We start from the raw sequence: 11878 nt of genomic DNA, 5'->3' as shown, positions 1-11878 counted from the left end.
ATGTTAGTATTTAATGAATATTTAATTGACTAATCAAGAGGCGGGCGGCCAGAGGCTCTTTGAACATGCAGGCTGCAGGGAGAGATGGGGGCCGTGTTCTGCAGCTAACACTGCACCAAAGTTCACTTTTACCAGTGCATAGCGTGCAAAGCACAATAGCAGTGAGAGCCTGGACGGTCCCAGCTTATGCAATTGCATGGGGGGCAGAAAAGAATTAAAAACAAACAGAGAGGGCAGGGAGGCCTGGCAGGGCAATGGAACTGAAGAAGGGGCGAGGGAGAGAAAGCAGCGAGAGGCCTCCCCTTTCATCTCCACTTCATCCATTAACCCAGCTGTGCATTCATGGGAGGCAGATAAAATAAACATATTTAATAACTGCAGCAATTGAATACGCTCCCAGAACCCCCCCCCCCCGTTGTGATTATTTAGGGGATCGCATCGAAAAGATGAAGTCACATAAATTAATGTGTTTCTTCGAATATCAATTGTTTTATCCAGATTTAAGTTTATGGGACGCGGATGTCCTTTGATTGGAGATGAAAGGGGAAGCAGCTCGCTGATAATGCACCATCTGAATCTCGTATTCGAACTCAGCCTTTGAACCGCCGCAGGACTGAGGAATTTAGAAACACTTGAATGAAGAATCCTACTAAAGCTTCACATACAGTTTTTATTCACGCTAATGCTATAAAGAGAGTCAGCTTCGTAAATGAACAAACAAGTGAATTGGGATTATTAGAGCTTTGAGATTGAATTGAATTGAATTGAAAAGTAATTTGTAATGCGCAGAACAATAACCCGAAGGTATCAAGGCGCCTAGCGAAAGGTCAGGAAGGACCAGAAGAGGAGACATTAAGACCTTAGACATATGCTTGCTTGAAGAGAAGGGTTTTTAAGGCAGTGCGAAAATTCTGTAGGGACGGGAGGGATCTCAGATCCAAAGGAAGTTCATTCCACCACTTAGAGGCAAGGGTGGAAAAGGCTCTGCCGCCCCACCTGGCTTTTCGTACACGGGGGGCTGCTAGAAGCAGTTTCCCGGAGGAACGCAGGTTTCTTCGGGGGACATAGTGGGAGATGATGGATCCGATTCCAGTGTCGCTCTTTTTAGCGATGGCTCTGTAGGTCATACACAGGACCTTAACCCGGATACGCTGTTCTACCGGTAGCCAGTGCAGTGTTTTCCTGGCTGCAGTGGCTGAAGAGCGTCTGGGGATGTCCAGGACAAATCTGGCTATGGCGTTTTGGACTACCTGCAGGCGCTGCAGCTGTCCTTTATTAAGTCCAGCATACAGCGCATTGCAATAGTCCAAACGCGAGCCGATGAGAGCAACAGCAATTTGTTTTCGTGCCTGGAAAGAAAGATATTTCCTGACCCTACGGAGAGTATGAATCAGGCCCCAACAGGTGGAAACAGTTCTGCTCACCTGGCTGCCTAGGTCAAGGGCAGGATCTATTATCACCCCGAGATTTTTAGCAGAGGATGTGGGGGAAGGGCAAGTGCCAAGGGAGTCAGGCCACCAGTTGGCTGACCAGATGTTTTCTTTTCCCCCAAACACCATCACCTCCGTTTTCTCCCCATTCAGTTTCAGAGAGTTCTGAACCATCCACTTCCCGACCGCCTCCATGCAAGATCTAAATTTGGAGGCGATTAGTTCATCTGAATGGGGTAGAGAGACGAGGATTTGAGTGTCGTCTGCGTACGAGATTACCTCCATCCCGAAAGATCTTATTAATTTGGACAGTGGGGTAACATAGATATTAAAGAGGGTCGGGCTGAGAGCTGACCCTTGAGGAACCCCACATAGCACAGGACGGGATGGAGATAGAAAATCCCCAAGCTTGACTCTTTGTTCCCTCCCCGTGAGGAAGGAGGTCAGGAGATGAAGAGCTGCGTTCTTCACCCCCACCTCCCTCAGCCGTGATGTAAGTACCGAGGGGGAGAGGGTGTCGAAAGCCGCCGTTAGATCTAGCAGGACCAGGAGAGATGTCTGGCCCTCATCTACTGATGTACGGATCTTGTCAAGTACGATGGTGAGGGCTGACTCGGTACTAAATTCTTTTCTGAATCCATGCTGGGAGGAGTCTAAGCATCCGGAGCTTTCAACAAAGGCAGCAAGATGTTTGTTGAGATGTGTCTCAAGCATCTTAGCAGGGGCGGGGAGCAGGGAGATAGGCCGGAAGTTTTTTAAGACCCCCGGATCCAAGGAGGCCTTTTTCAACAGGGGTTTCACTACCCCCTTCTTCCACTCTGCAGGGAAGGTACCATCTCTGATGGCAAGATTCATTATCTCCACCAAGGGAGGTAAGAGGGTCTCCCTACACTGTTTAATGACCTTCAGAGGGCAGGAATCCAAAGGTGATCCAGACTTAGTCTTGGCTAACAAAAGCTCAAGATCTTGTAAGGCCAGCGAGGGAAAGGTGTCCAGGGTGCAAGGAGTGGAGATTTCGGTGATGGTTGGACTCATCTCTACACTAGGTATAGATGCACTAAGAACAGCTCTTTGTTCCTCAAGGGCTAGGTGAATATCCTGGATTTTAGAGTGAAAAAAGGAGGCGATCTTATCACAAAGGTCCTGCGAAGGGATGACAGGGTCAGGGACTTGAAGTCTGACCAGGGAATCAACAGTTTTAAAGAGTTCCTTCGGGGAAGAAAGCGAGGAGGTCGCAGTAACAAAATATTGTTGTTTAGCCTGCAAGATTTCCGCCTTGTATTTTTTAACCAGAAGTCGATGCGCATCCTTGTTTTTGAAGTCCCAGCTAGCATGCCATAGTCTCTCCATTCTCCTCACTTCTTGCCTAAGAAGCCTAAGGGAGTCGGAGAACCAGGGGGCAGAAGGTCTCTTTCTAGCGCGGCGTCGGGATTGTTCTGGGGCCAATTGATTCAAGGCCTCGGTCGTGACCTGTTCAAAGTGAGCGACTGCAGTCTGAACGCTATGAGGGCCGGTGATGGCAAGATTTGCAGCCCAGGGCGCGAAGGAGTTGCTGTTAATATTCCTGAAATTTCTTGTAATCTCTGTTGTATGGTTTGCTAGTTTGAGGGAATTTACCCTGTGGTGTTTCAGGAGAAAAGGGACCGCCAGGTGGTCAGACCAGGAAAGATGAATCGGATCCTTGATAGTCAAGCGAGGATCATTGGAAAAAATGCCATCCAGGGTGTGTCCTGCACGGTGGGTAGCTCCTGAGACACGTTGCATAAGCCCACAGGATTGTAGGGCCTCGGTAAGACAGGAGGTGTCAGAGAGGTCGTGCCGTTCTAGGTGGTAATTAAAATCACCCATGATGGAAAAATTATCTTGGCCAAAGTAAGGTTCAAGAGATTGGAGAAGGTGGTGCGTGAAGTGTGTTCTCGAGCCGGGGGGACGATAGATTAGAATACCGTTGAAGAAGGGGCGTTGTTCTTCCTTTATTGAAAAGTAAAAAGCTTGAAAACTGTCAGGGAAATCAGTCAGGGGTACAGTGTGACATTGAAGGTGATCTTTATAAAGGATCGCTATCCCCCCTCCCACACGTCTCTGCCTATCGAGTCTGGCCAGGCAATAACCTTCCGGAACGGCCTCTATTAGATCAGGTTCAGAGGAGTCCTTAGCCCAGGTTTCGGTCACAAATACTAAAATGGGCGTTCTGTCCAGTACCATCTCCTTGAACAAAACCCTGTTCTTGATCAGCGAGCGGGCATTAACCAGGATACCCTCTACTTCTGCTGAATTGGAGGTGGATGAAGTGGGAAGTTCAGAGGAAGGGTAGATGGGAACGGGGTTGGGAGGTCTAGACAAAAGGTAGCAGCCACAGCAGGGTGGGAGCAGGAAGTCATCCGGATCGTAGGTATGATGACAGCTTTTCTTACCAGGTTTCAGGGCCAACATATCACGACGAGAATAGCTGCAGAAGGGGGATGACATTTTGTCAGAGTCCAGGGCCAAGCCGTCCAGCGCGTCCTTAGCGCGGACGGGCGCAGACGAGATCATCGACTCCCCTTTACCTATACTTTATATGTTGCGTTAACCCGCTCACACACTTGTTGCTCGTATCAATATCTCTGCCTCAGAACCCCCATCTCAGAGAAGGTCTGTCTGTGACTGCCGGCTGCATTACTGTGACCCCCTCACACCTGTGACGGAGGCTGTATACTGTGCCCCCCTCACACCTGTGACGGAGGCTGTATACTGTGCCCCCCTCACACCTGTGACGGAGGCTGTATTACTGTGACCCCCTCACACCTGTGACGGAGGCTGCATTACTGTGACCCCCTCACACCTGTGATGGAGGCTGCATTACTGAGACCCCCCTCATACCTGTGAGGGAGGCTGCATTACTGTCACCCCCCTCACCCCTGAGATGGAGGCTGGGAGTCCCAGAGAGCCATAGTGCCACGGTGTGTGGATGCTATAGAGGTCTGCCATGTAGGCTGCCTCCAGCCCAACCGAACATCTCTCTGAGGTCCAGTGTCGCCAGTACAGCTAATTAGCAGAGAGCAGATACATGCGAAAGAGAGAAAGGACTACAGCTTTTCTTGTTCACTAAAGGCCACAAACATACGCTCAGACTCCGCTTTCTCTGTCACACTAAGGGGCATATTATCAACAACTAGCGATATTTATCGCTAAATGAGCTTAGTGATATTTTTTTATCGCCGTGAATCGCTGGATTTTATTGCAGAGATAACGTGCTATTAGCAACGTTTATCTCAAATGCGATAAAATATCCGGCGATAGCTGCTTAATGCGTGAATATCGCTGGAAATCCAGCGATATTCAGGCATTACCGGCAATAGGGTCTTAACCTGAAAATCCAACTCCCATTGAATAAACAGGTTAAGAAGTGGTCTGAGCAGGCATTAGTTTTCAGCAATATTCGCGCTTAGAGCTAATTTTTTCATCGCTACGCCTGCGTTGATAATAGGCGATAGTGATGTTAGCGACTGGTTTCAGTCGCTAACAGGTTGGGTATGCCCACTTTGCATGTCATTAGCGATAAATATCGCTGACATGCAAAGCGAGCCCAAAACCGCTAGCTATCGCCTAAAACTGTTGCTAACTGATGTTAGCGACAGCTTGCTAATAGGGTGATTAAATTATCGCCGCTTTGCGGCTGAATTGGCCAAAAAAGCGGCAATAATTTCATATCGCCCACCTTGATAATATGCCCCTAACTTTTATTCATGCTGAACAGTAAGCACACTGGTGTATAACATGGCTAAAATATATTGGCAAAGCCAAAAGCTCTTGCGTCTGCAAGACATATTGCCTTTGCTAGTGCTTGTTTAGTTTTAAATAGAATGTATTATATTTTACGTGTTTTGTTTTTTGCATAGCAAATAATTTCAGGGCTTGGCTCGTTCACAGGTTCTACAGTCCTTAATTTGTTGGCTCGTCCACTTCTGCTCATATTATCGACTTTAGAAACATTAACGTTTTAGTACGTTTGTAGTGTTGGGAGGAAAACACAGTAACAATACATACTTTTTCCAAAGATGCACGCTTTCGTCTTGCTAGTTATATTTAGATGATTGCAGCAAGCCTATTAAAAATGAACCATCTAGGAGGATGGTAACTTTTGGCTTTTGGGTTTCACAAAGATCTCTGCAAAGGACAATAAGATTCTCTGGACTATCTTATTTTTTTTTTTTTTTTCAGAGTTTTATATAGCGCGAACTTGACCCGAACCGGGTATCAGAGCGCTTTACACAGCACCAGTTACGTTACACAAGGACACACATTCATTTTGTTAGGCACGGGGAGAATAAATGATTTGCCCAGAATCACAGGAGGTTTGGCGACATTACCCAGACTCAAAGCGGGTTCCCCAGGTCCGAGGTCGAGCGCCTTAGCCGTTATGCCAACTTCTCTCCCCTTATTAAGATTCAAACGTGAGCTACAGATTCTCTGCTACGCTCTGCATCAAGCGTACTTAACCCATCCCACCCTACCACAAAATAATGTCCGAATCATGCACTACAGTACGCGCGATCAGACCACATGACGAGGAGAGGAGTATGTAAAACAAGATTGGGAGCGCGTCAGCCAGGCTCTCAAGGCGCTACAGCAGGAATAGCTTATGCGTGACCTTAAAAGGATGAACACGGACAGTAACCCGAGGTGCCTTACACATATGTTTCTATGAGCTTCCCCTAGCATCTGTCTCTGGCGATGTACCCCTCCGAATAAAAGTGCTACACTAGCTCTGATGTTGGAGCGTTGAGTGGCGTTGAGAGTTGACAATCTTTCCGAAATGCCGTTTTGTTGGAAATCAGGGAGTTATGTCTCAGCACTGGTTGCAAGCGCACATTGTGGTTGCAGGTGTACCTTAAGCTTGAATAGAAAGACAGCGGGAGACCCCTACAAAAAAAGAATTCTTTCAAGTCTTTTACAGATACATGCTTTACTTATCCCGTCCGGAATGCTTTATCTGTGTCATGGGATTAGTTGTTCTATTCGTACCATAAGGACAGTGCAAGTGCCAGATGGCAGACACTGGAGCTAGTTGCACTTGGTTGGCCCTTGGAAACTAGAGAACTTCTGCAAAGGAGGTGGAGTGTGAGGGGGAGGGGCTCCAAAGAACGCCCACCTAGAAACTGCTACGTGGTTCTGACGTATGATTACCCAGCAAGCGGTTGAAGTGCATAACAAAAGTATGGAATGAGGAGGCGGGGCCAGTGACGTGGCTGAAAAAATGTTTGCAATATTTTGTTTATCTTTCATCTTAAGGTAAATACGTAGAAAATGTAACATACGCATATGTAATATTAATAGCCAACAGATAAGCCTGCGGATCTAGGTACAAGTATAACAGAGAAGGAATGGGTGGCCCATTTTAGCGCCATTTTTAAAAGTTTAACATCTGAGTCTGAGCTGCAGCTAAGCCCACAGTACGGGAACGAGATTGTATTTACTGTACAAGAAGTGGAGGACGGTATAACTAACCTTACCTGTGAGAAGGCCCCAGGCCCTGATGGTGTCCCTCCTGACCTTTTTAAATCTAACCCCTCGCTGTGGGCTCAGTATTGGTGGCTGTGTTGAACACGGCCGCCAAGGTTGGGTGCCCGGAATCTTGGGGAACGTCCACAATAATACCAGTTTTTAAGAAGGGAGATCGCAACTGCACCACGAATTATAGACCAATCTCCCTCATTGATTCCGTGGTAAAAGTTGTGGGAAGAGTAGTGCTGAACAGATTGAGAAACCTGGGCGGAAGAGAACAAGATCATATCCGATGTGCAGTTTGGGTTTCGCCCAGGATGCTCAACTGTGGCACAATGTGGCAACCTCTACCTTACCCTCGGAAAGTACACCATTGCCCACCAGGGAACGATCTACATGGCCTTCATGGATCTCTCCTGTGCCTTTGATTGTGTTAATCGTGAAAGGCTGTGGCTGTCCATGGAGGCCATGGGGGTTGAAGTTAACTTGGTGGACTTCCTGAGGGACCTACACAGAGATACCAGGGCAAATATTAGGTACTCTCAAGACCTAGGGGTCACAAGGGATTCTATTACAGAAAGGGGGGTACGTCAGGGGTGTATCCCAGCCCCCTTTCTTTTTAACCTATACATTAATGATCTGGACCGGACCCTGCAGGAAACTGGGGCTGATTTTCCGTACGTGGAATGCAGGGGACGGCTCTTCTTGCTATACGAAGACGACGCGGTTCTCCTGTCGCGTACCCCCAAAAGCCAGCAAATCCTGCTTGATACATTTCGAGGGTTTATGGCAGTTGTGCTGGTTGTTTTATTAAAGCAAAAAGTGGGAGGAACTGTTTATGTAAAATTAGAAAAAGGCTCTTCAAGTCGTTCCCCAAATAGATTCACCTCTCCAACCACTGCCGCTTTCAGCTTTCAGCTCGCGTCTTGCAAGGCTTACCAAAGCCTCCATGTTCCAAAGGCCGTCCCTGGTTCCTCTTTCTAACCTGTCACAGCCTTCCTCTAAATCGCACCATGAATATTGGAAGGACAAACACCACACGTTTTCAAAATAACTAACAGGATCAAGGCATCGATTATCATGATTTGAAGATGTGCGTCGAAGTACTTCACAACTCGGCAGAGTGATGACAAACAGAGGAAGGACAAGAGAAACGGAAGTGAGGGGCAGGCCGGGAGGATGTCAGGCAAAATAGAGTGCGCATTGAGTCAGCCAATCCCAGGAAAAATAAGCATTTATGAATCCAATAGGACTCTTATTTACACAAGCCCTATTGCATTTTTAAAAAAAAGTTTGGGAGTCGAAAAAGGCACAAATGGGAGGCTGGGGGTTAGAGGTGCAGGGGGTTGAAAAGTGACAGAACGCAGGAGAGGGGGGAACACAAAGGAAAAATAGCATTACGGTAAAGGGGCTGATAGCCTCGGAAGGCTACAAATGGCAACATGACCGTTAAGAGGAGGGACTAAGAATGGGAAAACCAACGAGAACACTGCATTTATGATGTAACCCAATCAAAACATGGGTGTAGAGTGGGCGGAGCTTAATTAAGCTTACCCAGTATAGTGTATACAGCATGCCTCGCAGAGCGATGGCAGTGTGCTGCACAGCAACGCTGTAAACGAGACCTAAAAAGCATTGGTATAACCTATAGGTGTCGTTGTTGGGACATTGATGATCCAAAAGCTTCGTTCCATATATGTTGGATAATTAATAAGCATTATTAAAGAAAAATGCGACATTACGTTGTTGGCAAGAACACAAGGAGGAGTTTGTAGCAATCAAGAATAAGGTCGTAAATGCGCAGTGTTTGAAGTTGTTTGTAATGGGGGTTGATTCAGGTAGGTTCACCTAGTCTGGGGTCTGGCTGGGAGGTCTGACTCCGCTCCCCAACACTTGAAGGTGCTGGGCCTGCACTCCTTGGCTTGTCTGAGACCAGGCTGCGCCCCGACGAGTAGAGGGAGGAGGAGTCCAGGGAGAACTCGGGGTAGGCCAACTAAGGGGCTGGGACTCGTATCTGGTGAGGCTGCGCTACCTGGGAAAGCCAAAATTGAGCGACACCTGCATCATGCGGACGACTGGTCACTGCACATAGCTGAGGGACGAAAGGACCGAAGGCGGCTCCAATTTTACCTCAACCAGGAGCCCGCCGGCCGTCTGGGCTCCCCCCACCTCTGAGGGAATCTCGCACCTGAGCCAGGAACCTGTGAGACGCACGTCCACCCACCCGCCACCCCTGCCTGCTGCGACAACTCCACCTCAGGGCCCCTACTGCCCTACACCAGCAGGACCAGACTGCCCAGTGTCGGAAGAATACCGCTCCAGCGTAAGATCACCGGATTTTGTTCCCCCCCCACTGTAAAATTGAGTGCACGTCTATTGCCTCCCACCCGAGCTCCACATGACCAGGAGCTCAACAGTGAGTGTCGGGACAACAGACCGAGTGCTACAGATTTGAACGGGGGTTTCTTATTTCACCATTCCTAGCCGGGCACCTCTCTCCCTCCCTCACTCTTAACAATGATGGCTGTGCAGTGGCTGGCCAAACAATCACATACACAGAAAACTATTTCTCCCTCGGAGATGGCGCCAGCATGAAGCGTGTTAGGCCTGTCAGCCTTAGGGTGGTGTTACCCAGTTTTCTTTCTCGCGTTTGCCTTATTTTTGCCACAGTCTTTTGTTGGACCTAGGTCTCTGGGCACCTTACCACTGCCAAACAGTGCTGAGGTGCAGGTGCTCTCTCCCAACAACATGGCTGCCACAGGCCCCTGCTACTGCGGAGTGGCCTCTGTAGACACGCACTAGTAGTTAGGAGCAGGCTGGGACCTCATGTTACAGTATCACTGCCATTCCACCTTTTTGTTCCATAGCTTAATATGTGGAAGCTCCTGGATCTTCCAGCCATGGGAGGGGCTACGCTTTGCCGCCTTTAGAGGGTCACCTGACCTAGGGGTATAGGAGTAAAGGAGGCAAACCTGGCTGTCGGTTGGGGCACCACTGGACCTGGGGGAACCTCTGCAGGAGTATAGGCGGTTGGGCCTAGGGGAGGAACCTACACTACTGGCCACTGACTGGGCCTAGGCACTGCTGTTCCTAAGTTAGATGAGGGACTCTACCAGCCTGCTCATCTAGCCCAGCGAGGGAGAACCCAGGGAACCACCTCCAGTGTGCTGCAGGGAACCATCCTGCCTCTGAAGCCACCAACTCAACCCCCCTTCTTCCCCCCAAGAACCTACACTCAGACCTGCCATCCATCCCCCAAGAAAGGCGCTGTGACCATCAAGCGCTGTCAGGAAGCACCTGCCTGCTATGAGCACTGCTGGGGGATCAACCAGGTTACCAGCACTTACTGCCTGCGCTGTGCTCCCAAGCGCTGTCATCTCACCAGCGCTGCCCTGCCTAAGCTGTACCCCCGGCGCTATTTTGTCCAGAACTGTTGCTGCCTAAACAGTGCCTGGAAGAAATGTCCGGCCCCCCTTAAGTGCGGAGCCCCCGAAGCGCTGTGATCCCTAAGCGCTACTTGGACCAGAACTGCTGCCTCCTGAGTGCTGTATGTCTAAACTGCGCTGCATGCCATAATCACGGCCGCCGCCCGGTGCCTGAGCTGGAGCGCTGTGACCTCGAAAGCACTAGTCTGCCAACACCGCTGCGACCCAGGCGATACAAATCTCGGAGGCTGCCTGACTTGTGCGCGTGTGCGGATCCCCTCTGGGCGCTGCTACAGAGTGCGCCTGGCTGCCTGAATGACCGCCGTGGCCCCAGCGCCTATTAAGTGAAGTCTCCGCTGCTGCCTGAGTCGCCGCTGCGGCCCTCGAAGCATGGGGAGGGCCGCCGCAGTATTGAGGAAAGGCTACGCTAGGCCCCGGATCGTTCTCCGAGGCCTACGTCATCGGCTGTGCAAGGAGGCAGGCGCAGCCCCATTGGTTCCTCGGGATGACCCTACCAGGAGCCGCCCTCTGATTAGCTCTGGTACCCGGCCCTAGGGAGCTGCGCAGCCATTGGCTGAAGCTGGTGCGCCTCGCTCAGGCCGCATCCCTATTGGTCCCCGGGCCCGAGGAAACACCAGAAGGCCCGGGACCGTCCGGAACACCGGGGAGGGAGCTCACAGGAGACTGCGAGTCCCCCGACCTGCCCAGGCCTGGACCATGCAGCACGGGCCTCCCGGAGGCCATTAAACACAGGTAACACCCCGGAGGAGGGCAAGAGACTGTGGTGACAGCGGAGGCTACAGAGGAGTCTCGAGAGAAGAGAGATTCATCCCCGCAACCACTCCTCCCCTCAGGAGACTGTATTCGGGCCCCGTTGGCCCTGGCTTAGGGCCACGGATCTGGGCACCAGACTACCATCATTGTTGATATACTGTGCCTAAGTTAACCCCTTGCTAGGGGAATGTTCTTTCAGCCTGCCCATGAGCATGAAATGCTTGTTATGTTACTGGTACACCATTTAGGCCTCTGTTGAGCTGTTTTAAAGACCCCCTTGCACCAGAGATGTTCTAGTATTGGGACCAGACTTGTAAAATGTTACAGTTAATGGATCTGTTTATGAGAAATGTTATTGCCTCAGCTGCCCTGAGCAGAGTACTGCGGTCCATGAAGTAATACCAGAGAGATGTTGACCCCAATTGCCAATGCCTGAAACATGATATTTGCATAAATATCAGTGAATTACCTACCTGCACTGAAGAAGTCTAGATAAAGAGTCTTGTTTGAAACAGCAATCTGGTGTGGTGTCATTTTATTGTGTGTGCCTCCCTGTCTCAGTGCGAGTGTGTGCTGCACGTCTGCTTTACACATTGCCTTCGGGTGCCTCCCTGTCTCAGTGCGAGTGTGTGCTGCACTTCTGCTTTACACATTGCCTTTGGGTGCCTCCCTGTCTCAGTGCGAATGTGTGCTGCACTTCTGCTTTACACATTGCCTTTGGGTGCCTCCCTGTCTCAGTGCGAGTGTGTGCTGCACTTCTGC

This window comes from Lissotriton vulgaris, unplaced genomic scaffold (assembly GCF_964263255.1).
Source record: "Lissotriton vulgaris unplaced genomic scaffold, aLisVul1.2 SCAFFOLD_1341, whole genome shotgun sequence".
Classification (NCBI taxonomy): Eukaryota; Metazoa; Chordata; class Amphibia; order Caudata; family Salamandridae; genus Lissotriton; species Lissotriton vulgaris.
This window is presented reverse-complemented; position numbering follows the sequence as displayed.